Source organism: Tympanuchus pallidicinctus, unplaced genomic scaffold (assembly GCF_026119805.1).
Source record: "Tympanuchus pallidicinctus isolate F22 unplaced genomic scaffold, pur_lepc_1.0 scaffold22, whole genome shotgun sequence".
NCBI lineage: Eukaryota > Metazoa > Chordata > Aves > Galliformes > Phasianidae > Tympanuchus > Tympanuchus pallidicinctus.
In genome coordinates, this window is record NW_026294739.1 from 20,062,213 (window position 1) to 20,086,030 (window position 23,818).

A 23,818-nucleotide genomic window follows, 5' to 3' on the forward strand; every position below is an offset into this window, starting at 1 on the left:
AGTTTCTAAGTCTTTGAACGTTTCTCAAAGTAAGGTGGATTAAAGTCAATGTAAATCAATAATAGTCTGAAATCTTAATATACTACTTATGTCACTGGTTGTACTTTTGTCCGAAATTCAGTTATCAAACAACACAATTTGTTCTTGAGTGCATTTCGGGTGAAATATATAAACTTGATGCAAGATTGAAGTTCCTCTATCCATCAGTATGATTTGGGTCATTATAAAATTGTAAATACTCAAAGTGGATCCATCTGTCATTTCTTTATTTTGAAAGAAGACAACAGTCAACTGCTGTAGATTTCTACAAATGTATCTCTTACTATCTCACACTACAAATAAATGGTACTATTCTATCTGGAGCTTATATTTGTAAGAAAGGCATACTGTTCATCCAGTGATAAATTGGTCCAAAAAAGGAAAAAAAAAAAAAAAAAATAGCAGCAATTTGGAATTCCAAGTTTCAATCATGGTCTTTTCAAAACAAATTTGGAAGAAAAACAGGAATGATTCCTACCACCTCTTGCACACCCTGTTATTTAAGGAAGGCAGAAGTAAGTTGTAAGTACTGTTATTACTTTTTTCAGATATTTTTAGGTCCAAACTGTGTTCAAGAGCTTCAGATAGGTGCTAGCAGCTTCAGAGTTGTGGAAATTTCGGGCATGTTTGTTTTCTTTGTTGCTGACTAAATTTATTGATGCCTGTTTCTGTTTTTTAACTTCTTCTAATGGGTGGTTTTCTGTCTTATGAGAAGCAAAATTCATTCTCAGTACTATTTCTCCAGGAAATCTTGTGGTTTCTCTTGGGTTTACAATCTCAGTTTTGTCTGCTCTGAAACTGTCTAAAAAGCATTCCTGGGATTATCAGGACAAACAACAGCAACACAAGCAACTCACCTCTACGTCAAAAATAACGATAAATTAATAATGCCACTTTAAAACAGGAATAATGCCTTCTATAACATGCTATAAATTTACTCCCACCAGGAATTTGTACTGCCTTGGTGGATAGCACACAAGCCTAAACTCCTTGGAGTAATGCATATAGTGCATTTAGCTTATGAAAACCAACATCGTGTAGATATCGATTCTGCATCACAATAGGAAAAGTGCCACAACGCTTTCAACATCTGCAGGAATATTTTTCAGCTGTGCCAATCTAGGGGCAAAAATTCACTGCATGTTCTGAATGAATCAGTTTTTAGAGATGCTTGGTTTTGGAGAGGAATCCTGTGGCAAGGTGGATTTCATTGGAAATCCCATCCATTGCTCAGACACCGTAGGCTACATGTGGTTGAATAGATAACTTCTCTGTGAGGTATCTAGACTAAAAAACATCTAGAATTATTTCTGGTTTTGTGACTGAGTTGCTAACTGAGCTTGTGCATAGATCTTAGCTGTATTGCAATCGTTTCTCTGGCTATACAATGTAAAAAATAAATACCTACCATACGGGGATACAGAAGAGGTTAATACAATAACATTTATGTAGCTTTAGACAGTTTGATAGAAGAAACCCTAAAAATTCTTATGCAGATGAAGCTGTAAAAGTTTGAGATTGTATTTCTGCTAATTCTAAATTTCTTGGCAGCTGTGACATGTACTTTGTTTTCAGTATGGGCTCAGTTCATTTATGTAAAGCCTTAATTTAGGATGGGATAAACTTAAGAACGTTTTGTAAGAACGTGATCTCTTGGCCAAATCTTTTTCTGAAGAGTTAAAGTTTTTTAACTTTATTTTGCATTGCCTTGCTAGCTATCCAGAATTCAATAGAAACTGTGAATCTGCAACATCTGGTAGGATGAGGACTAAAATCAACAAATCTATAGCTTTCTAATAAAGCAAGATTGCAGAAGAAATTAAGATTGGGGCTACCGGTAATCACTATAGTTTTTATGGCTCTGACACCTTTCTGGAACACTGCAGTTTGCTGCTTGTTTTTGGGATGAAGCTACTCTATACAAACCTTTGGCACCTCCAGGATTTTCTACTATTCTGTCTTTAAGTTATTTTACACTGTGTTTTGAGAACAAATACTTCAGATATGTTCAGATACGTAATGAAGACTTGTTCTTGATATCTCATCCGAAGGACTGGTGCTTATCCACAGGAAAAATTACCCATCTTGAGTAGTTTGTGACCAATAGCTTTAATACTAAAAAAATGTTTCATAGTGGAATGTTATGAAATGCTTTCAATGAAAAGATTCATAAAGCTGATGCTCTTAAGTGCTTAGTGAAAAAAATATTGTCAGCAAATACGTTTCGATCATCAAATTTGATCATCAATCATGAGTTGATCACAGTCAATTCATGAGCTGTAATTGCTATATTTCAGGTAGTCATCAAATATGTTATCCCTTTAAATGGTTTGCATCTCACTTCAAATAATGATTTTTCACTTTTTGTAAAAATATAAAATGTATTGCTGAAAAATCACGAGTGCATCAGTTTTGTATTGAGAGAAGACCAGTACCCCACAGCTATATGAGTCTGTCTCTCATTACTGATTGCAACTATTCAAATGCCTCAATGTAAGCATCTATGAAAGCTGCCAAGAGTGCTTGAATTAGTCTTTGGTATTGATAAATACTGCAAAACAGGTTCTTGCCTTTCCAAATATTGGCCAGGTGGCACAGCAGATACACTTGTATTAACATAAAACTTCAGTAATTTACTAATAGTTTGTTGTTAATTCTGTGGTACTCTGCTCACCATTGCCATGCAGAGGTAATGGACAGTTATGTTATGAAATCTCTTCAATTCAGTGCTGACGTTAACATTTAGAAATCCAGTGCCTTTTAAAAAATATTGTTGTTGCATCCCTCTTTGGCATTCTGAACATTGATGTATTCCTTGAAATGTTCTGACCTGCAAAATCAGAAGAAGGTCTTGAGCTCTGAGCAATAAGATGTGTGGTGTTCTTGAAATATTGAGTCATCTTTTCCTCTGTTTATTTATTTTGAGAAGCTTTTACATTCAGTAAACTTCCCAATTGCTTGCATAGATATATAAACATAAGCGCATCTTATGTGTATGAAAGTATAGACAGATCAGTAGAACTGAGCTTAAAACAACTAAGCTGGTCTTGTGACTGTTAAAGTTTTCAGGAGCAGGACCATTCTTGTAGCCACACTATTATGGTGCCAGTGATATTTAGCAGTTTTTAGCAACTGTGTAAACCACCTGTCCTGTTTTGGAGACACACTTGAAAAGGACACACAGATGAAAAGGACATTAATTATTGTGGCAATTCAAAGGAAAGCTGACAGGCTGCCAATGGGACTCGGATTTTCTTCTCAGAGTAAATCCAAACTATGAACCTGCAACTCTTGTAACGTAATTAACTTCTTGTTTTTGCAGTCCTAGTATATGCAGGTATTTATATTATGCAAAACGTAGAGAGTCCAAAGTAGCAGCAAGATTAAATTAGTTCTGAGATTCCACACTGAAGTGTTATTTGCCAATCCATTTTGCATCAAAGGGTTCAGTATAACTCTGGAAGACTTTGAAAATTAGGAAGTCATAAATCTCTAAAGAATTTGATCAAGAGTTGTATTTCATGTGATGTAGTTAGATTATATTTATCAGCAAAGTGATAGAACTTATAAAAAGATTGTGTATGTTAGTAGCCTGCGTTCTCTGAAATATGGAGCAGTGTTTCTCCCATCCTGCCATATAACAATAATAGCACTCTGCCCATGTAACACACAAACTTGCATGTTATGTACATGTGTGTGCATATATACATATGATGTATATACCTGAAATTTACTAACAATGACAGTGTAACAGTGATTTTTCCCAGACGTGTTATGTAACCTATGCATTTCATTTATTCGTTCTCAAAGCTCTGTTCCTCTCCAGAATGTGAGTTCATAGGCTCAAGTGAAGTGTTGATCAATGTTATATTGCTCTAGTTTCTTAAGCTGTTCCTTAAAAACAAATGAAATGGTGGTTGTAAACATCAAGGTTAGAGGTGACTAGAGCTGGGAATCATTTAGTTTGGTTTTGTATCAGCTGTCATATGTAAACAATATAGTTTCTGGAAATTATTAGCTGAAAAGTTTCAAATGACTTTTTTTTTTTTTTTTTTTTTTTTTTTTTTTCTTTCTTGGAAATGAGCCTTTGCAACTTCCAGTTCTCTCAACTTTTATGTTAGGGGTTCTGTCCTGTTTTTTGCTTCTGTGATTTAAATGGTAATTTTGCAGTGAAGAAAGGCTCATATCTTATGATTGTTTTTAATTAATCTCACCAATTTGCTGACCTAGTTACTATTTCTCCAACTGTAATGGAGAATCCATAACAGGTAATAGTACAGTGTGGCCTAGTTTCAATTTTTTTATTTTTTTATTTTGCTACAGGAGTGGGAGGAACAGATTACAAATGTCAATAGCAAGGGTAACGTTTGTTTGGGTGGATTTCAAAATGAAATTTTTATTGGCACCACCAGTCTGCATTTAATAGTTCTCAGGACATGTTATGTATGTTACTCAGTGCGGCTTATAAGTCTACAAACTGCCTTTTGCATCACAGTGGGTGTTTTTCTCTTCAAAGTCTCTTCTGTGTTATTCCTACTGTCTAATAAATATTTATGAACTACCCCAGACTTGTATGTGAATAACCATAACAAAAATGAATAGACACGAGGAAAAAATAAAAATAAAAAGAAATCATGAACAGTATCCTTTCAGCTAACAGCAAATAGTTCTTTAGTTTAACCATTTTTGTAAACCAGCCTTCCCTCAGGCTACACTGTACTGCTAAGACAGCCATTCCCCTATGTATCGCGAGATAAACTGTTAACATATGGCTAACAGGTAATGGTTTTAAACTGGAAGAAGGTAGGTTTAAGTTAGATATTAGGAAGAAATTCATTACTGTGAGGATGGTGAGGCACTGTGGAACTGGTTTCCCAATGAGATTATGGATGCCCCCCCCCCGGAAGAATTCAAGGCCAGGTTGGGTGGGACTTTGAGCAACCTGGTTTAGTGGGAGGTGTTGCTGCCTATAGCAAGGTGTTGGAACTGGGTGATCTTGAAGGTCCCTTCCAACCCAAACCATTCCAGGATTCTGTAAGATAAAAGGCTTAGGAAATGCATTTAAAGCTATTTTCTTCTAAAAAGTTTCAAAAATGCTTAAAGAATAGAAATGCAGTAGAAATGTTAATTGCCCTCCCACTGGGAGCAGCAATGTAAGAAACGAGAATCAGAGCATCAGAGCCCTCTGTGCATTCTTGGTTTTCAGACATTCTGGCTGTGGGGGTTGGTGGGGCTGGGAAATGGTTCAGAAGGTTAAAGTGTGCTGAGCTAGCATTCTGAAGTATTTAATAGCAGCTAACAGGTATGAACAGCTGAGGACAGGCATAGAGCCAGCATGTTTTAAATGACATTTCTGGATTCTGGATGACGTACATCCTATTTTGTGTGAGGGAGGAAAAGATTGTTCAACACCTGTATGCTGCAAAATGTTTTGTACATCTGCCTGATGTGCCAGACTGGTCATTTGATTTAAAAAAAAAAAAAAAAAAAAAAAAAGCATAACAAACGATTCATCTCATGTGGTTGCCTTTCCATCTGTTCATTCAGAACAACTTTACGTATCTTATGAAACCATTTCTTATTTAAATGCAAATATGATGTAGCAGGAGATTACATGAGTTGGTTTTTTTTTGCTCTTGAAAAATACCAGTCCATTTTCTAGTCTTGTGTACTATGCACAGAAACACATGAGCTCTAAGGCTACAGTGAAACCTTTACAGACCAACAGTAAAATTCTGGAGCCTGCTTCCATTGCTTGATGCCATTCAATATCAATTTATTATGAGCTTTATATTACATTTTTATAAATAAATTTTATAAATTTATTTTATAAATAAATTGTAATTTATTAATTACAATTATTATTATATTTATATTCTCTTATGCATAGAGCATATTTTTTCTTTCTTCAACAGAAAAAAGAATAAAGAAGTTAATTATTGAATTAATATCATCTTACTGGAGATTACACTTGGAAGATTTAATAACTGGTTGGTACTGATTTCCTGATCTGACTACATTGAGATTGTATCAATGGCTTCAAAGTGGTGGTGAAAGTGAAATGAGCGATCAACTATTAGTGATCTTGAATGAAGGATAATAATTATCTCCATTGAATATTTATAATACAGTTGCATGCCACTACACTTAAATTCTGCTGAGTGAAAAGCTGCCTAAACCCATCAGGTGGGGACAGATGTAGCCAACACCTTATCGGTAGATCGTCCTCAAATCTGAAAAGTTTAGTTTCTGTTGCATTTGTTCTTAGGTAAACCAGTGAGGTTCTGTTCTGTCCATTAGTGTTGTGTATCTATGAGAAGTACTTGAAAGTCATCTGTTGACAATTCTCTGAAAAAAGATATTTTTTCCTCTATACAGTTTTACACGCTTTCTGAAATTAGATTTCACTTCTCATTTTCTTACTAGCTCTTCAAAGGGCTATTTTGAATTAACACCTCAGTCAAGAGTATGTGTTTGAAAGTAAATGTTCCATAGAAATGTGAAAAAAAATATCTGCTAACCTCGCATAACAAGTGAATTGTCTTAGATCTGGGGGCTCATATTGTAGCCATTACAGTATAATAGAGAACAGTCTTAGCTGTGGGGAAAAGACAGAGACATCTGCAGTCTAAAACAAGTAACAGAATTAAACACAATGGGAACATAGTGAAACTGGTAAAAATTATGCTGCTGTATGGCTCAGTGGAGCTAAATGTTGCATAACATGTTTTTTGTTTTGTATTTTCTCAGTGCTTCAGCATTCAAATTAATTAAAGAATCTTCTAGAATGAGCTGCCGTGTTGCTTTGGAAAATATTGATTCAAAAGCTGTAAATAGGAAACTCAGCATACTTCTGCAAAATAAATCTGTAAACTTTCTCTGATTGTAGCTATAAATTATTTTTTTAAGTTTCTTATTGCTAAAAGCCATTTTTAATTCCCCAATCATTAATGCTTTTATGTGCATCTATACTGACACATCATTGAAATACGTTTTATCTTCTTATTAAAGGTTCTGAAGAAATAGATGGTGAGGTGAAATTTTACTCTAATTTTCAACAGACAATGGAAAGAAGCTAGATTATATTACTCCAGTCTCAGAAGAAGCCGTCATGACTTTTCTCATGCAGCGTTACACCTGTGTCTAATGTAAACTTATCCATTTCATTGAAGATATAGCTGAAGTTCCATCTTCAGATTTTGAGGTGAGCTGATTTATAACCACTAGAAATGTTGCATATTTGCCTAATGTGGCTGAAGTTCCAGTTGAGAAAGTGTCTCAGTTTTGCACGAGAGAAAAAACTGATTAACCGTAACCATGTGGTACCTGTTAAGGACAGACACTCAAGCAAGCAGATGATGAATATACTGCTTCAGAATGAATTTGTCTTGACCTGTGATAATAAATATAGTATTTTATCATCTCATAATTTTGTTCCAGTGAAGAAGTGTATCTTCCTCATGAGAGGAAGATTTTTTGGTAATTCACATTGTCACTGAATCTTTCAATTCAGTGAAACAGGGCTGACTTGCACCAGCTGGACATCTGCTGTCAAATTCTTACTAGCATCTTTACCTCATTCAAGGTGCACACTGGGGAAAAAGTAATGAAAAAATTAAAAGCTTCAGTCTGTGGAGTGGATTCACAGATGTCTACTTACACCAGATAATTAATATCTGAGCACCAGAGGCTTGCACCATAAATAAATAATCATGGGGAAAAGAGATGTTAGTAAGTATTTTAGCAAGATTTATTGAAGCATTCTTAAGTGACTACCCACAAATATTGTGTAAAGAGGCAGAAATAGAGGAAAGGATGCTTGGTCTGAAATGTGTTCAGAGAAGTATTATGTAAGCATGAACGATTTGCAGAACTAAAGGAATTTATGACTTATTCTAAAAATCGTACTTTCTTGAGATGTTGATGAGGGATTTTACAGTGCATTTTGAATAGTTGGTTTCTTTTGTGATTGGAACAGCGAGGACACATCAGAAGCCTGGAGGAGGCAGGAAAAAGGCTTGATTCGTGCCAAGTTGTTATGTTGTTACGTTGAAAGTTTATGTCTTTCAAGAGGCAAGTACACATCAACATTGAAATTCCATCTGAAATGTTCATGTATGAATGGTAAAATTTGGAGGGGAAACCACTACAAACTAAAGTTCAATCCCAGCTCTGTTTTGTGACTAAACCTTGACAGACTCTCTGGCAGCAATCCTGGAACCCAGAGCTCCTTTATCAGCAAGTGCCTCAAACTACCAACAGTTCACAAAACTTGTGTTGATTGAATGAGTGATCAATTTTGAAGAGCACTGCCAGTTGTCCATTCATGTACATGAACTTTAACTTGGTATGTAGGATGCTTTTTAAAATAATTTTCTCCCAAGGAATAGTATTTGATGCTCCATGCATGACTCCCTCCCTGGAGCTGTCTGCCAGCAGGTGTAGGTAAGCCCTGCTCAGCCGGCCAGGCAGTGTGAACTCTGTGTTGGAAATGTGAGCATAAGATTACTGTGTGCGTTCATCTCACTAAGGCTTTTGTAAAGGTTAAGATGAGAACTGCCATAGCTGAGTGATTAAAGCTTTACTGAGAACTCATCTCACTAGACATTTAGGAGTTATGTATCTACATTTAAACTGGTCAAGGTGAGCTCCTCTAGTTATCTGGCAGAAGGAGCTTATCATTGTGAAGCTAATTACCTTCAGACATGCTTATTTTCCTCTACAATGCAAAGCTAGGATGACTGGTTTACGCGTAGATGCCAGTAGCTTAGACACTTAAGTCCTCAATCTCACTGAACTTCTACACCCACTTGGTAAAAATTTTTATTTCCTATTCTGATTCTTTTGAATGCTTTTTATCTCTCTTGTAAACATTTATTTGTTAAAGAAGTTCTCTTCAGCAATTTAAATACCTTCAGAATAATTGTGCTTCTCGGTAATGCTTAATTATTATTATTTTTTTTTTGTACCAATCTGCACCTACCACCTGGAAGATGTGTAATTGATTATACTTCCAGAGAAAGATCATAGGCACGACAGTACAGGAACAACAAAAACTGTCATGGGATTACTGCTGTGGAATAGGGGTTTAACTTTTGCATTATTTCTGAATATTTTCAAACAGATTTCTATTTCCAGAATGAGGAAAGTAAGTACTGGTTTCTCAGAGCTTCTCAAACTGTCAGAGTTTCTGTGTGATACTCTTCCCTCTTGCCACTTGATGATTTGATTGATCTTTATCAAAGCCATTGAGAAGAATGGATGAGGACGAGTAAAACATATCTTAATACTTTAGATTATTGCTAGCTCTTATGATACTATATCTGGTAAATCCTAGTGAAAGAAAAGTCCTTTTGAACTTCTGAGTGGTGTCAGCATAAAATGTAGACCTCTCAATTTTCCTGAGTGATAGAACCACTTGAATGACTTTTCCCCTCGATGTCTTTCAATAGGAGTGAATTAATGATTGGAGAGAGATGCACTTCTGGTCCCATCTCTGTGGCAGCCAATAGCTGCCTGCTATTTCTATTGCTTTTATCTCCTTTTATGAAATATTTTTTCAGTGTTTTCTTGATATAATTGATTGTGACTGCTATTTAGATGTGTTAGAGTACCGTGTCACAGCATTGCAGGCCTGTGTCTATGTAGAGAGATTAGCTTCTCTTTCTGGATTACTGCTATTGCTCTCTCTGCTGTCCTCAATGCACTAAACATAGAATTTACATCTGAAGTGACTAGAAATTTGTATGCTTTGTATTTAATTACACTGCTTACTTAGGAATCAGGGCAATGGAGTTATTCAATTAGCACAAGGCTTGCTCCTTCTGAATTGTAATTCTCATTTGATCACCAATTATTGAATTTGTGATTGCGAGATGTATTGAGTTTCTCTAAGATCATCCTAAACTCCCTGACACTGATGTGTAATGCTTGGCAAAGCTATGAAATATGAAACAGCTTCTCAAAGCTGATGTGCAAGGGTGAGCAAGTTAATGTATATCAAAGCAAGTATGCATTTTTTATGAATGATTTGTCTGCAATATGTCATTTGCAAAAGAGTCCAGCTACAAACCTTACCAGGATTCCCTTTCTGTCATAAAAAAAAAAAAAAAGAAATTGGCTTGTCGTGCTTTTCTTGGACAATTTTCCAGCAAACATCACTATCAAATACGTCCTAGGTATGATCTGCTGTTGTGTTCCACAGACATTCGTCTAGTTGCGGAAGTTATTAGTTCTTATGGGTACTATTTCTGCATAATGCCCACTACTAGATCCTGAAAGTACTGAATAACTCCCCTATTGCAAAGTCTGCTCATAAAGAACTTAACTTACAGAATCTAGAAGGGGACCACAGAGTTCTTCTCTTGTTATTGAGCTGGAATTACAGGTCTTCAGGGTAGGGAAATAGCACAACATGTCTTGGAAGGAGATGTCATTTGAGTGAGACTGAAAATTATCTGCATGAATGCGTATCATATTCTGTTGTATAATCCTGGAATTGCAGAACAAATATATGAAGAAACACTATACTGTAGTGCATAGTCGTGCTGAAGGAGAAAATAAATTGCGTGTTATATCTATTAAGAATAATTTTTGTTCATTTGGCCAAGTTGATTTTTTGTTTCTACCCATTTTTACCTGTTTTCTCCACTTGCCTATTAATCAGTGTCTTGTGTCATTTATCTTCATTTACTCAGGTTTACTGTACAATGGGACATTGCTCATCCTAATCTTTTTTGGCAATCTCTTTTTGACATTGTTCGTTACAGTTTGCCTTTCACTGTGCACCGTTTCTGCTTGATGCTGTTTATCTTCTCTCATCACCCATTTATCTGGTGATTGTTGTCTAACATCATTAGTTTTGGCAGTTGTTCACTGTCAGTTTTCTTCTTGTGGGGTAATTATCATAACTCAGCGATAATATGGGGAGGAGAAATTTTCTTCATTCCAGACATACTGGAAAGTGTCCAATGATGGTCTTGAATTACAGACTGGCTTAGGCAGGAGGGTTCATTAAAGGTCTTCTAATTCCAACCCCCTTGCTATAAGCAGGATTGTCAGTTACCAGACCAGGCTGCTCAAAACCCCATCCAACCCATCCTTGAATGCTGCCAGGGATGGGGCATCCACAGTTTCTCTGGATATCCTGTTCCAGTGCTTCACCTCTCTCTGAGTAAAGAAAAATTCTTTCTGAAATCAAACTTAAATCTCCCCTAATTCACCCTTGTCCTGTCAGTGAAATGCAGCCCGAGAAAAACATGGTAAGCTAACCTTTTTACCATAGAAATGGAATCCCAGTCAAGTCGGTAGCTGGATTGTTTTGCAAATGACGCATCTCTGTGAAACAAAGACTAACTGACCTCTATTTCTCTAAGGTTTCTCTCAGAATGAAGTTGATGAAAAGTTACTAAGTCTTAGCTGAGCTATGTTAACTACTTTGTGTCTTTAAACACTGGAAAACAGTGGCAATTACCTCACTGTTACTTCATTGCAAAGTAGAAAATGTTTTTGTAGGTTTGGTTTGGATTAAAACAGAACGCTGAGACATCTGTTGCTGAGGAGCTTACAAGGGTTTTCCTTTTAAAAGATGACATATGGTAATTTGTTTGAGCTTTATTATGTTTGAGCATTGTTATTTACTAGTGTCATAATAATAATACGTGTGTCATGTTGTACAGTCTGTACAATTTTTGGTATCATTATTTTTTGTAGTATCCTAGAAATATAAATCAAAATTTCACCTTCAGAAATAAAAGGACTTCTCTGGAAGTTTTATGTCTACTGTACACCTGCTGCTGACTCAGTATTTTGCACATAAGTCTAAACATAAATTGGAAGAGCTGAAAATAATAAGTAGACCTGATTTCTTTTCAAATGTTTGCAGCTGTTCCTTATCTACAGTCAACAGTAACATATAGTTCACAGCTATAACATATAGCTCACATTATTGGTGAGTTCTGAAACAAATTCTGAGCAATTGATAGACTATGTAGAAAATTTCAGACAACAAAAACTATTTTTTAAAGAAGAAATAATGAAGTTTGTATGAAGATCTGCATAGACAAATGCTTACAAATCTTTTTAGGAAGTCTCTAATATTAGAGAGATGGGGTTTTACTAAAAGTGTGAATACACATTTGCCTTCCAGTGTAAAGTACTCTGATTTAATCAGGTATATACAGTTATTTGTTTGAAGAAGTGAACTCCAGCTTGTGCAAACAGTGAAAAAATGACCTCAATTTCCTGAAATTATTCATTCTAATGTGGGCATCACATCTCTGAGTCCTTCTGTCGTTTCTTCCAGAAGTGAAGCCCTTGACTTCATTTGTTGTAAACGTGCTGAAAGATTCTCTGTACTTGTACATGGAGGAAGAAAAATGTATATGGAAAAAGAAGAGCCATCACTTTTATCTGCAGCAGGAAATGTCAGAAAATGATCAATAGTTGAACACAACTTAAGATTATCTTTGGAGTTCATTAATCAGTAAGTTAGCTTTTTTGACAGATGCAGTCATACGAGATACAAAAAAAAAAAAGTTACATTGGTTGATATTTTACATCCTTTACACTAGAAAGTGCACTAAAGGTCAGTGAATAACAAATACCACAGTGTCTGCACTGTGCAGTGTCAGGAACTCGGGGCTCATCACAGAATAACATTTGCTCTTTCATGATCTTATCCACATCCACCTCACATTGCAAACATTTTCTCCAGCAAAGATTGAGTTCGTAGCTGTGAATGGCTCAAGGTTGTCCAAGGTTCAAAATCAAGGTTGTCTGAGTTTTCTGATCCTACAAACCTTCTGAAGTAGGGATGTTTGGAGAATCCATAGATACCTTTTGGCAAATTATGATGTCAATATATTAATGATGCATATGCATATCCAAGTAAGTGGGTAAAATAGTCTGTTTTCAAAACGAAGTTATATTTTTATTCATCAGTTTCTTATAACACAGCAAATTAGAAATGGGTTTCACACTTGTGTTGATTTCAGTGTCTTGAACTGCACTCCCAGCAACATACACTGTTTTCTTATTCTGTATAGGCAGTGATCTCTTCCCAGGACTGCACTGTGCATAACTGTCATACAGATGAACACTGTTGTCCCTGGATTACCTCGCTGCTTTGATCTGTCACTGAAGGTAAGCACGTAATATGCTTGGTACTCTAACTAATGATATTCACGGTCTCTCAAGGCAAGACAAAATGTAACTTAATTCAGCAGAAACAAAAGTAGGTCATCGTGCTGGTTTTACTTTAATGTCACATTAGCTATATCCCTTCACTAACACACTTCACATTTCCTTGTAATAAACATCCTTCAAGTATGAACAGTGGCAACTGTTGGAAAGAAGTCTTCACTTCAGTCTCGTTTTTGTTGGAGTGGAAATTGCTGATGTGCAGATAAGATCATCTCCTTGTTTAAATCGTGCTGATTGCGGATATGCTGAGTGCTACAATAGGCCCTACAATCTCTGTTAATTTGATTATAGCTCAAGCACCAGAAAACTGCACTACAGTGGTGATTTCTGCTGACAGTCCTGTGATACTGCCAGTGAAGAATAATGTAAAAATATTGAGAGTGTACTGAGACAAACAAATGAATAACACAGAGCACGTCTCTTGTACAAGCCTGGATATTCTGTAACCAGGAGGTATTTATTCCATATGCAATGGAAACTTCAAAGAAGGATGATGGAATGTAATATAATTTATAATGGCTCTGAAAAGATAGTTTGTGTATGTGTGTGTGTGTGTATATATATATGTATATGTACACACACATACGTACAACTCATAGTTGGTTTTGCACTAGCACTTTTCTGAAGTGAAAAGAATGAGTATAGAGATGAGCCCATGCTTTTTAAGAGTCAGCAATGACTTGCCCATTCCTTTCATAGGCTTTGAATTACACCTCACCAAAGAAACCTTGCTAAGAAAATTTCAAATGCTAATTTCTCAAATCTAATACACTAACAGGCGAACAGTATTGAGGCTATTTAATGAAACAATGTCCACATTCCTCTTAAGTTTGTCTAGGACTGTTATTTCTCTCTTTTTAATAATTTTTTTATCTTTGTTCTTTTTATTAATGACTTATTTTCTTTTTATTTTTTTTAATTAATTTATTTATTTATTTATTTTACTTCTATAGAGATTATGTGACTGTGTAATGTTATTGCCATAGTGAATATTGTCTGATATCAAGGGGATGAGAATCATCAATGAGAATCATCAAGCTGTGAAACAAATGATGCACCACTCATAGCCTTATTCAAAAAGCACTGTTACTAGAGAAACATGATGATGAGTTCTGAAAATTTCATTGTGAAATGAAAATAATTGTCTTAACCTAGAAATGGTTTTGTCGTGTACATGTGTGTGTATCTGCATATGCACTGTGCATCTATATTGTGTAGAAAGCCAGAATTTATAATAGTGCTTTTACAGTATTCTCAGATGGTTCTCCAAAGCATGTTCATGCTGTCACGCTTCTTGAGTTAAATGATAGTCTAATTAGTGGATGTCACTGTGCCACTTATGTCAATTGATGTTCATTAGCTGAGGGAAGGCAGGAGAGACACAGAAGGCTTTCAGCTCACTGGGGAATCAGCCAGCATTGTCCATCTCTTATACAGACACATTAGGATAAAACAGAGTGAAAAAGAGGAATTAGTTGAGTTTCTTAGTTCGAAATATCTCTATTGAAATGTTCAAACTAACTACGGGTAGAACATCAAAGCCCAAGAGGACTTGTTTTCCTCCCTCATGTCAAAGGATAAAAAAGAAAGAAGCTAACAAACTTGTCCTGTGAAAGGAAAGACAGGAAGAGATCCCAAGACCAGAACTCCCCAGAAATGGAAAAATCTCTTCATTTTTATTCAATGTTTTCAGGTACTCTACCCTTCCATAAAATAACATATGCAGTATTTGAGAAGGGTTATATTTACCTGTTTCAGTAAACTAACCTTAGTCTCAGTTCTCATCTTGTATGACTCAGTACATAAAATAAATCAACTCACATGGTCTTGCATTGCCATTAGCCACACACTTAGAAGGCAGGCAAAGAATGGGAGAAAATATGCCTGCAAACTTCAATCTTTGAAGTTTGCATTTTTCCTGATGTTTCTGCAGACAGTTCACTGTAACATTACCCAGAGTCCGAATGATTACAAAGATAAGCAGGGTTCCATTCTCTTCCTGAGTTAATGATTAGATGTTAATTTTTCATTTAGAAGGAAATTATTAACCTTTGATTTTAATAGATAGTCCTAAGTTTGACTATGCATACAGTAAAATTTTCGTTCACTGTATTTGATCCTTTCACATTACTGCCTTAAAACAATCAATATCACACTGTGTTTAGAATTATCTTTTAAAGGACACAAAGTATTCAGGTGGAAAAAAATCTCAAGAGACCAGCATGAAACTAATAAGATTTGCTAATAGCTTTTACTTTCCTAATTTAAAGGGAAGCCAAAGTGTAGACTCTGAATACCCGGACCCTTAATTGGATATTGATCTAAATAAATATTCCTTTTCTAAGTACCTGTTATAATCACTTATTGCTATTTGTTAGGACACATTGTGTTTATCTTTTTTTTTTTTTTTTTTTCTGTTGAAGTGATGCTGCTGTTCTAAGTTACATAAAGATGCATTAATAGTACACTTTTAATAGACCTATTAGATTCATTTTGATTTATTCAGTATTTAAGCGTAGGTTGAGTATTCTATACAGCATCAAAAAGAGGAAAGCTGAAAGTAATGCAATTATCATCTTTTATACTGCTATATATTTTTTTAATTTGCATGGGGCAATGGTTTATGAAGCATTAGTGCTGCATCTGGTTTTAAACATGCCATATGTGTGGCTTAACACTATCTATTCTCCGTTTTCATTGAGAGATCCCTCTTTCATGAACCTTTTCTTATACTGCCTATGCTTGCTTGCTTATTTTTCATTATTATAGTGATTCAATATGCTATTAGCCTTGAAGATTTTGGTGTAAAACATTGTAGGATTGTGGTAGATGCAGTTATCTCTTTTAAGTAGGCTTCCATTGGATAACCTGGTCTCTTTGAGCTTATAGCTTGATAAAGGTTCGTTAGATGTATAACTCAACCTCTAAACAGTATTTAAAAGGACATTAAAAACTGATAGCTTCATTTTATTCAGTGAGATAATTAAACAAATTAATATTGGTTGTACCAATAAAGTTTCAGGGAAACTTTAGAACTGACTCCACCTTGAGCTGTGGAACTAATGACTGCATAGACCTGACCCTCTTTTTTGATAGACTGCTAAGTAGTATTGTAAAATTTGTCTATTTTCAGACCAATGGTCTCCTCCAACGTTAATTCAGCAAAACCCTACAGACTACTGTGATTGCAGAAACTGCCTCATGAGAGGGAAAGTTATGGATAAACTTGGAAAAATTCAAAATCCTCTCTGTATCCTATTTAAACATCCATTTTTATTAAACTTGAAGAGACTTTGTTATCTTTAAATCTTTAACAGTTGTGTGAAATCTGTGAAATCTGCCAACGGGTTTGAGAATGATTGGGGGTTTAGAAAAGCAGTCACAAGTGCTTATACAGAGTGAGTGACTGAGTAATCTTTAGCTCCTGTGAGTAAGCTGGGCTAATGAAAAACAGGTACCAGAAAAGATATTTTGATGCTTTCTGGCATAATCCACAGCCTTATGAGATATGACAGAAGCCAGTATTCAGTCTAATGTCAAATCCTAAAGGCAATACCAAATCTGGGTTGACTGAAAGAAAACAAAGTGGCAGAGCTCAGTGAAACCTGTCCACACTTCTAGACAAAGCCACGCAAAGTATGTTGGTCCAGCAGCCAGGTGGGCCCTTGGAATGATGGAAAGCTGGTGTACTGACTGCAGAATTATTTTTCAGAAGCATACAGCACCACAACCTGAGACAGATTCCTGTCTTACCTCGGTGTAGATGAAATGGAAAACAGCTGTGTAGGAAGCATTAGCCAAAAATATGTGAAAGCAGAAATGTGTTTGTGCTTTTTATTGCGTGACAGAAACTGAGTACATCAAAATCATCCCAGTTTATAAGGAGGCAAACTGTATACAGATCTTATCAGCTCTAGAGAAAGGTAGCACCAAAACAGTAGTTTTCTCTTCAGAAAGAAATCTCGTAATTACGTGTTATTCGGGATATTGCAACAAATACATTCTTGTAGAGGAAAGCAGCACAAGCAGCACTACCTTCTGGATCTGTTACAAGTTTTTCCTACAATATATTATTCCATTTATGAGGAAATATCTCAGAAATGCAATTATGTATTCTAGTTCTGGTTCTAATCAGGGACTTTATGTATGTATGTGTATAGTAGGTGTATACATATATATATGTACTATATACGTATATGTACTATGTATATATATGTACTATATATGTATATTTAACTCTATTTATTAAAATGTATGTGCAAAATACTAAAGAATATACACAAAGATACAGACAATATATATTTCCTAGTTGAATAATAGCTGCAAGTCAAAAACATGGGAAATAACTAACCTGTTGACCAAATAAATAAATTAAAGTGTAGTGCCATGAAGTTTAGAGATAGAACTTGCATAACAGAACAGGTGAAACAAGTCTACAGATTAATTTTTGGCTTTTTATATTTAACTGGATTTCTGATGCTTTAGTTGCTATAAAGCTAACCTTCTGCTGATAACTTAGTATGTTAAACATGCCCAGGCCATGACGCTTAATCATGCTAAGAGACTTAAGTAATGAATGAAATGTTTGGATACCTGAAGTTACATTTATGGCCCTAGAGTTTTTGGAAGATCTCAGCACCCCGAGGACCTTTGATATCAATGAAAAATCAATGTGCATGTATAATTAGAGAATCAATTCTATTTTTCTATCTTGTATGGAGCCTCTGAATCTGACAGTTGTCGAATTCATGATTATTTCAAAAGCTCACTACTAAATCTTTAATCATTTACATATTTCATTGGAAGCCTTTCCTATAAAAGTTATTACTTTGGGAAATGTCCTGACTATAGTGATTTTATTTTATAATTTCCCTCTCCCTCCTCGATATATATTTATATTATGTTTAGGCAACTTCATCCACAGCTGCTGTAGCTGTGTGTGTACCTGAAGCTGAAAACCTTTTCTTTCCTGACAGTGCCTTTCTATTGAAAATCCTATGCATTTTTATCAACTGTGCTTTGGAGTTAATATGTGGTAATATATTAACCTTCTAAACAGTGACTAATGTGCCTTATAGTAAAGCCATGAGATAAATCGAGACTTATAAATCAGTGGGAATTCACTGAAGTAACTAGAAATTCCAGGTAGATCTAGCAAATATTGCATGTTATCATAAAAACAGGTTAGATTAAACTCTCAGGTGTGCCATCTCAGCAGCCTTATCGTTGCCAGAGGCCTTAAAGAACAATAGTGCCCCAAGGTAGAAGTTCTAAAGCAGGCAAAAATGCTTTCTCAAATTTTTCACTTATTGTGGAGTTTTTTAAAGAACCAAAACCAACAGGTAGTGATAAGCAATTAAACATCTTTAAACTAAGTGTGATATATTTACTCATAATTAATTGATGATTGAGGTAGCACCCTCAGAAGAAATAAGTGATGATCCGAATGATTGACATACATTCAGATAGAGGAAAAAAGAAGTACAGCAGAAATAACAAAATTTCATAGAAGTGTTAAGGACTATATTATGATCAATATCATTCATGAACAAATTGCATTTATTTCACTTTTTCAGGTTGATTTTTATTTTATTAGCTATTACGATTACTTAAAATCCTCTGAAGTCATTTAAAACTTAAATGCATCTCTGTAATACAACTGCGTTTTGATGCAGGCTTTGTTTTGCATTCAGAGTTCACATGGTTATTATACCAGTCATAAACTGTAACTAGAAGAAGTCTCTTTTCTTGTTTTACCAAAAAAAAAAAAAAAAAAAGTGCAAACTAAATACTCATGTCATTGTTAGGAAGTATTAAACGTGCTCTTTGGTTTAATTCCTTCTGGTGTAGCATTAAAATTCATGAACATCAATATTAACAGAAAGCTTCCTTTCATCATTCATTAAAAATGACAAAATGCACCCAAACAGCTGAAAAGCTCACATTACATTAAACATTTTAATGCATTTATACATACATATGTCTAGAGATGCTCTCCACAAGTCTTTTTGTTCAAGCTCTGCATGCAAATGTTTTTGCTTTTAGTAACTAGCAAGGGCAGTTGAGTATTGAAATCTTGTTATTAGTAAGCAAAACAAAATGCAGTGAAGGCAAAAGAGAGGAGAAGTTCACTAATAATGAACCAAGGCTACCTTGATTTTTAAAGTAGCATATATTTTACAATGTTCTGAGTTCCTTGTGTGGTAACATATCCTACATTTCATGCTTCTAGGTAGGTTGAACAAACTTCCCACTTTGGCTGACCTCCATGGTACATACAGGTAAATGTATGGTGGACTTTGTGACCATGACTGAGAAGGGGAAAAAAGCATTAGGAGAAGAAAACTTCTGCATTTCTCCTATGGTCAACAGATAGTATTGACTTATCTTTAATAGTTTTCAGCTGTGCTTCGTATGGGAATAGATATTCTGATCAGCTGTGTAGGAATTTCATCCAACCTGCAGGAGAACAAGAAGTGGTTCTGAGTGCTTTTGAAAGTCTCCTAGTAGTTTTTCAAGTTAACCTTATCAGAATGAAGAAATAGTTGTGTTTATTTTTTATCTCTCCTTCTAGATTACTGTCTTCCCTGAAATGTATCTTCAGTTATATCTCCAAGTTCATACGAATTGTGACTATAATTTTTATTTTTAAATAAGACTGATGAAGTGCAGCTGGTATTTAAGATCCTAAGGAAACATCTCATAGCTCAGTATGGCAAAAGAATACATTAAAGGGACTATACTAATTTGGGGCCATTTAAGGCTCAACCTATGCTTTTTCTCATATCATATTGAGCCTTCTGGTTAGAATCCATCTCAGGTTTGCAGCAGCCTTTAGATCACTGCATTTCTTCTTTTAAGGATCTTTAATAGGCAGTTCAACTTCTTCACTGGAAGCCAGTCAAGCATTGCAGATCCCCGGCTCTCTTACCAGAGTCAGAGCCTTCCACACAACAAAACAGATACATGGGCACTGCAGATTAGAGCTACAGCATTGTTAAAATAAGTGGTACTTTAAATATACTGTGTGTGATAACTGTGCTAATAAAATGCATTACTTGGATTTTTAATTCTCAACCTACAAATCCAATTAATTTCCAGGGAATCCAATTTTGAAATATAGGAACTTTGCTCTTCTACTATCACCTTGCAGAACTTCAGCATCTCATGCTCTATTAGAAGGAATTTCATATACAAACATGCCATCTTGGCTTAAGAGGCATGTAATTTTTGAAGCAGGAGTGTAGTGGTGTTTAACGACAGGGTGATAAACAAAAGTTCTAAAGCCATGCATTACCTTCAGTCATCTCAGCCTCCACCATGACATCCTGTTTATTTCAGAAATGTTGGCAGTATTCCAGCCTCCACTCATTTATTTTCAATGGAATTAGATGTATGTTAGGGGGGGAGGGTTGTTGTTTAAGGACACCTCTGGACCTGTATTACCTTTTGCTCAGAATAGCAATCTGATATCACACATTTATTGAAAAGATGTCCTACCCAGTTACTTTCAGTTTCAGAGCGGCCAACATTACAATGCTATAACATCTCAGAACAAGGAGAGTCTCCTGGGAATATCTGGGCATGATCCCAGAAAGTGATGTATGGTATTCGTACACTAATGTTGTGCTGCAAAACACTGGTGAATAATAGAATTAATCTCAGTATCCAACTAGTTTTGACCTCAGAGTGCAGAATATAGCAAAGAGCAGTGCACTGACATAATTATCTTCTTGTCCTGCAGTTGCTGTTTGTTGGCTAGTTTTCTGGTGGGTGGTTCAGATACAAGGCCCCCAGACCTCAGGAAAGCAAGAGGACAAAGGGTGCAACCAAGGTGAAGGTATGAGTCAATAGGTTACTGAATTTGCAGTGTTGTTGCATTGGAGATAGACTTAAAAAAAAATATAGGTTACATGTGGATGAATCTTAATTAGTCATAGAATCACAAAGAGCAGGCACAAGTGCTGGATGGAATGTGGGAAGCAGTTTTGGATCCTGTTGATATGATGCAATAGATGCATTTACATTATGCAAATCCATTTAAAAATAATTCCTATAAATAGAGAATCTTTTTAAACTTCCATTTTGAAAATATACTAGAAGTTTTTTTTTTTCCAGCTGTAATAATAACTTCCTCTATTTAAAATAGGGTAAAATAGTGTTTATGTTTAAACCAGGACTGCGAGGAGCTATCTACAGGGCAATTAATTGAAATGCATTGTCACTGCCCTTCCAGGGCGTTACTTCCTTAATCTCACCAGTACAACATATACTGTTTTTACTTATTTATTCCCCAGACATGAGAAGCCGTCTAGTCCATGGCTGCATGTGCAGTACTGTGTATAGATTATGGTAAGCACTTACAGCATCTTACAGAAGGAATGGTTATTAATATTCTTTCATGGCAACTACAGCTTGACATCTGCATAGAATTTATGAGCAAAAGCCAAATGTAATTAAGATAAGGACTACACCAGTCTTGTTGGTAAACAAGTAACTCACAGCTTCCAAATAACTTTTGCAGAAATTCAGACAAAACTGTACAGTCAGGATAAGAGGAAATAAAAGAGCAATAAACAATGAGCGATTCCAGCCAGTGAACTTATTTTCTCCATCAGGTGAAGAAGTGGTCAAGGAATGTAGTCTCAGCAATGGGACCATTAAATTAATACATTTTTTCCATGGTCTAATTCTGTTATTTTTTGCTTAGCTGAACACACCTTCATTTTGGGATCAGGTCTCTTTGGGTCCAAATAGTATGATAAAGCTCAGGAGGAACCAATTTTCCCTTGTGCCTTTAGGTATGCTTCTAGCAAGACACAGGTTACCTTGAAATCTTTTTCACAGTGTTACATCTGTGCCAGCCCGAGTTCTAAAGCAGGAATGTGTTCACTGCTGGCTCTTTTGTGCTGCAATTTCTTTTAATTATTTTTTAAATTCATTTTTAAAGGAAAGGAGCCGTGGCAAATAAACCTTACTATGACCTCCACAAGTCAACAAGCTCTGTCTTGATGTTAGAAGGGAGATAAAAGTAGCATATATTTAAAAGAAGAAACAAATCCAAAGATGACTGAAATTCAACAGTGCTTCAGATGATCACCTTTCAATGAAGAAAAGGACTTTTAACACTCGGCACAGGGCAATGCCTTTGAAATCGATGAGCTAAATGAAGCATAGACTGGGGACATCTACCGTTCTCATCACAGCTGCTGCCACATCATGGAGAGTATTGCTAACACAATGGAAGAAGAATTAAGCTGCCCATCTGTGCAGTGTAGGCTGTTTTGTCTGCTAACGGTTGATTAGTGAGAGAAAATGGACTTGTGCTAATGTTAGGGCACAGTTCTGGAAGACAGAAGACCCACATTTGAGTCCCTCCTCTTGCTGATTAAGTTAGGAGACTTTATTGTTATTTCAGTAGGTTGTGTTGTTTCAGCCATGTGTCAGTGCTACTGCACAACTGTAGTTATCAGTTACCTGACTTTGAGTTTGCCCTCGTCAGGCCAAATAGAGATGGCTGAACTTGGTGGGTTCATCTCTACGATGCTTATTAGTTACATCCACACCTTATTAGAAACATGCCAGAGCTTTCTATAGGAGCCTGATGTACTCTAGCAATCCACTGGTGCAGAACATTACATTACATCATCCTTCACCAAATTCGTTTTCATGACTTTCTGTGTGTGTCCTGCTCGAAAAAAAGGGTGGGGTTCAGGTCTGCTGGTATTTGCAGATCTGCACAGCACCCAATAAATTACCTATAGTTTTGATAGTGGAAGACAGCAGTCCATATTTCATCAGTTCATGAATCTCCAGAACCTTCACTGATGTTTTTTTTCTGCTTCTTTCCAAAAACTGAAAGGCAACAGTGGGGGAGAGAGAGCAATCGTATTTGTTCCCATACTTCAAGAGCACATGAAGTTATAGACTGTTTTACTCACCTGAAGGTACCCATTTCAGCGCACATTTCTGTTCTTTTCACTTGTGTGTTGTTTTTTTTTTTCCCCAGTAAATTATTTTGATACATTTATTTAATTTCTGGTGATGTATGGAAGAAATGCCTGAAGCCTAGTTATTCTGAGATGGAAATGCTGCTTTGTTTTCAGTAGTTTCAGAGACTCTTAAGAAGAAACATGCCCCTCATATCGTAGAATAGAAAGTACCAGAAAGGTCATGTTCATAAAGGTGTGAGTTAGAGAAACCTTGCTAAATCTTGGAGCAATGTACGTGAATCACTTCACCAATCTTAGCAGTGCAAAATGTGACTGAGTTGAGACATGAGAAAGACTTGTATCTGCTACTCTTCAGTATCAAGGTATTTCTCCTTGCTCTCACTTTTTATCAGCCTCTGCCATTGCGGCTTTGGACAGAGATTGCATTTATTACATATGCTCCTGTTAGGAACAAGAGGTGGGACTGTTATTCCTCAAATATAGCTTTTATCTAGTTAGTACTGCTGGTTTGTTGCTTTCTACTTCTAAAACCTCAATTTTACTTGCTTTGGGGCATTAAATGAAATATACATTTATAAAATTAGGAAAGCATAATTTTCTTAAAGTCCACGTGGCGGAGTTGA

General features: G+C 35.8%; 1 long non-coding RNA gene across 1 annotated transcript in view; it reads left to right on the forward strand.

The window, feature by feature from the left end:
* The window catches only part of LOC128082418 (uncharacterized), an 80,482-nt gene extending 57,024 nt beyond the window's left edge, over window positions 1-23,458 (forward strand). The window contains exons 3-7 of the long non-coding RNA XR_008207664.1: window positions 7,051-7,243; window positions 12,344-12,523; window positions 13,086-13,182; window positions 20,987-21,082; window positions 22,193-23,458. This is a non-coding gene — a long non-coding RNA (uncharacterized LOC128082418). The remainder of the gene's footprint in view (window positions 1-7,050; window positions 7,244-12,343; window positions 12,524-13,085; window positions 13,183-20,986; window positions 21,083-22,192) is intronic.
* Window positions 23,459-23,818: the final 360 nt, after the last annotated feature.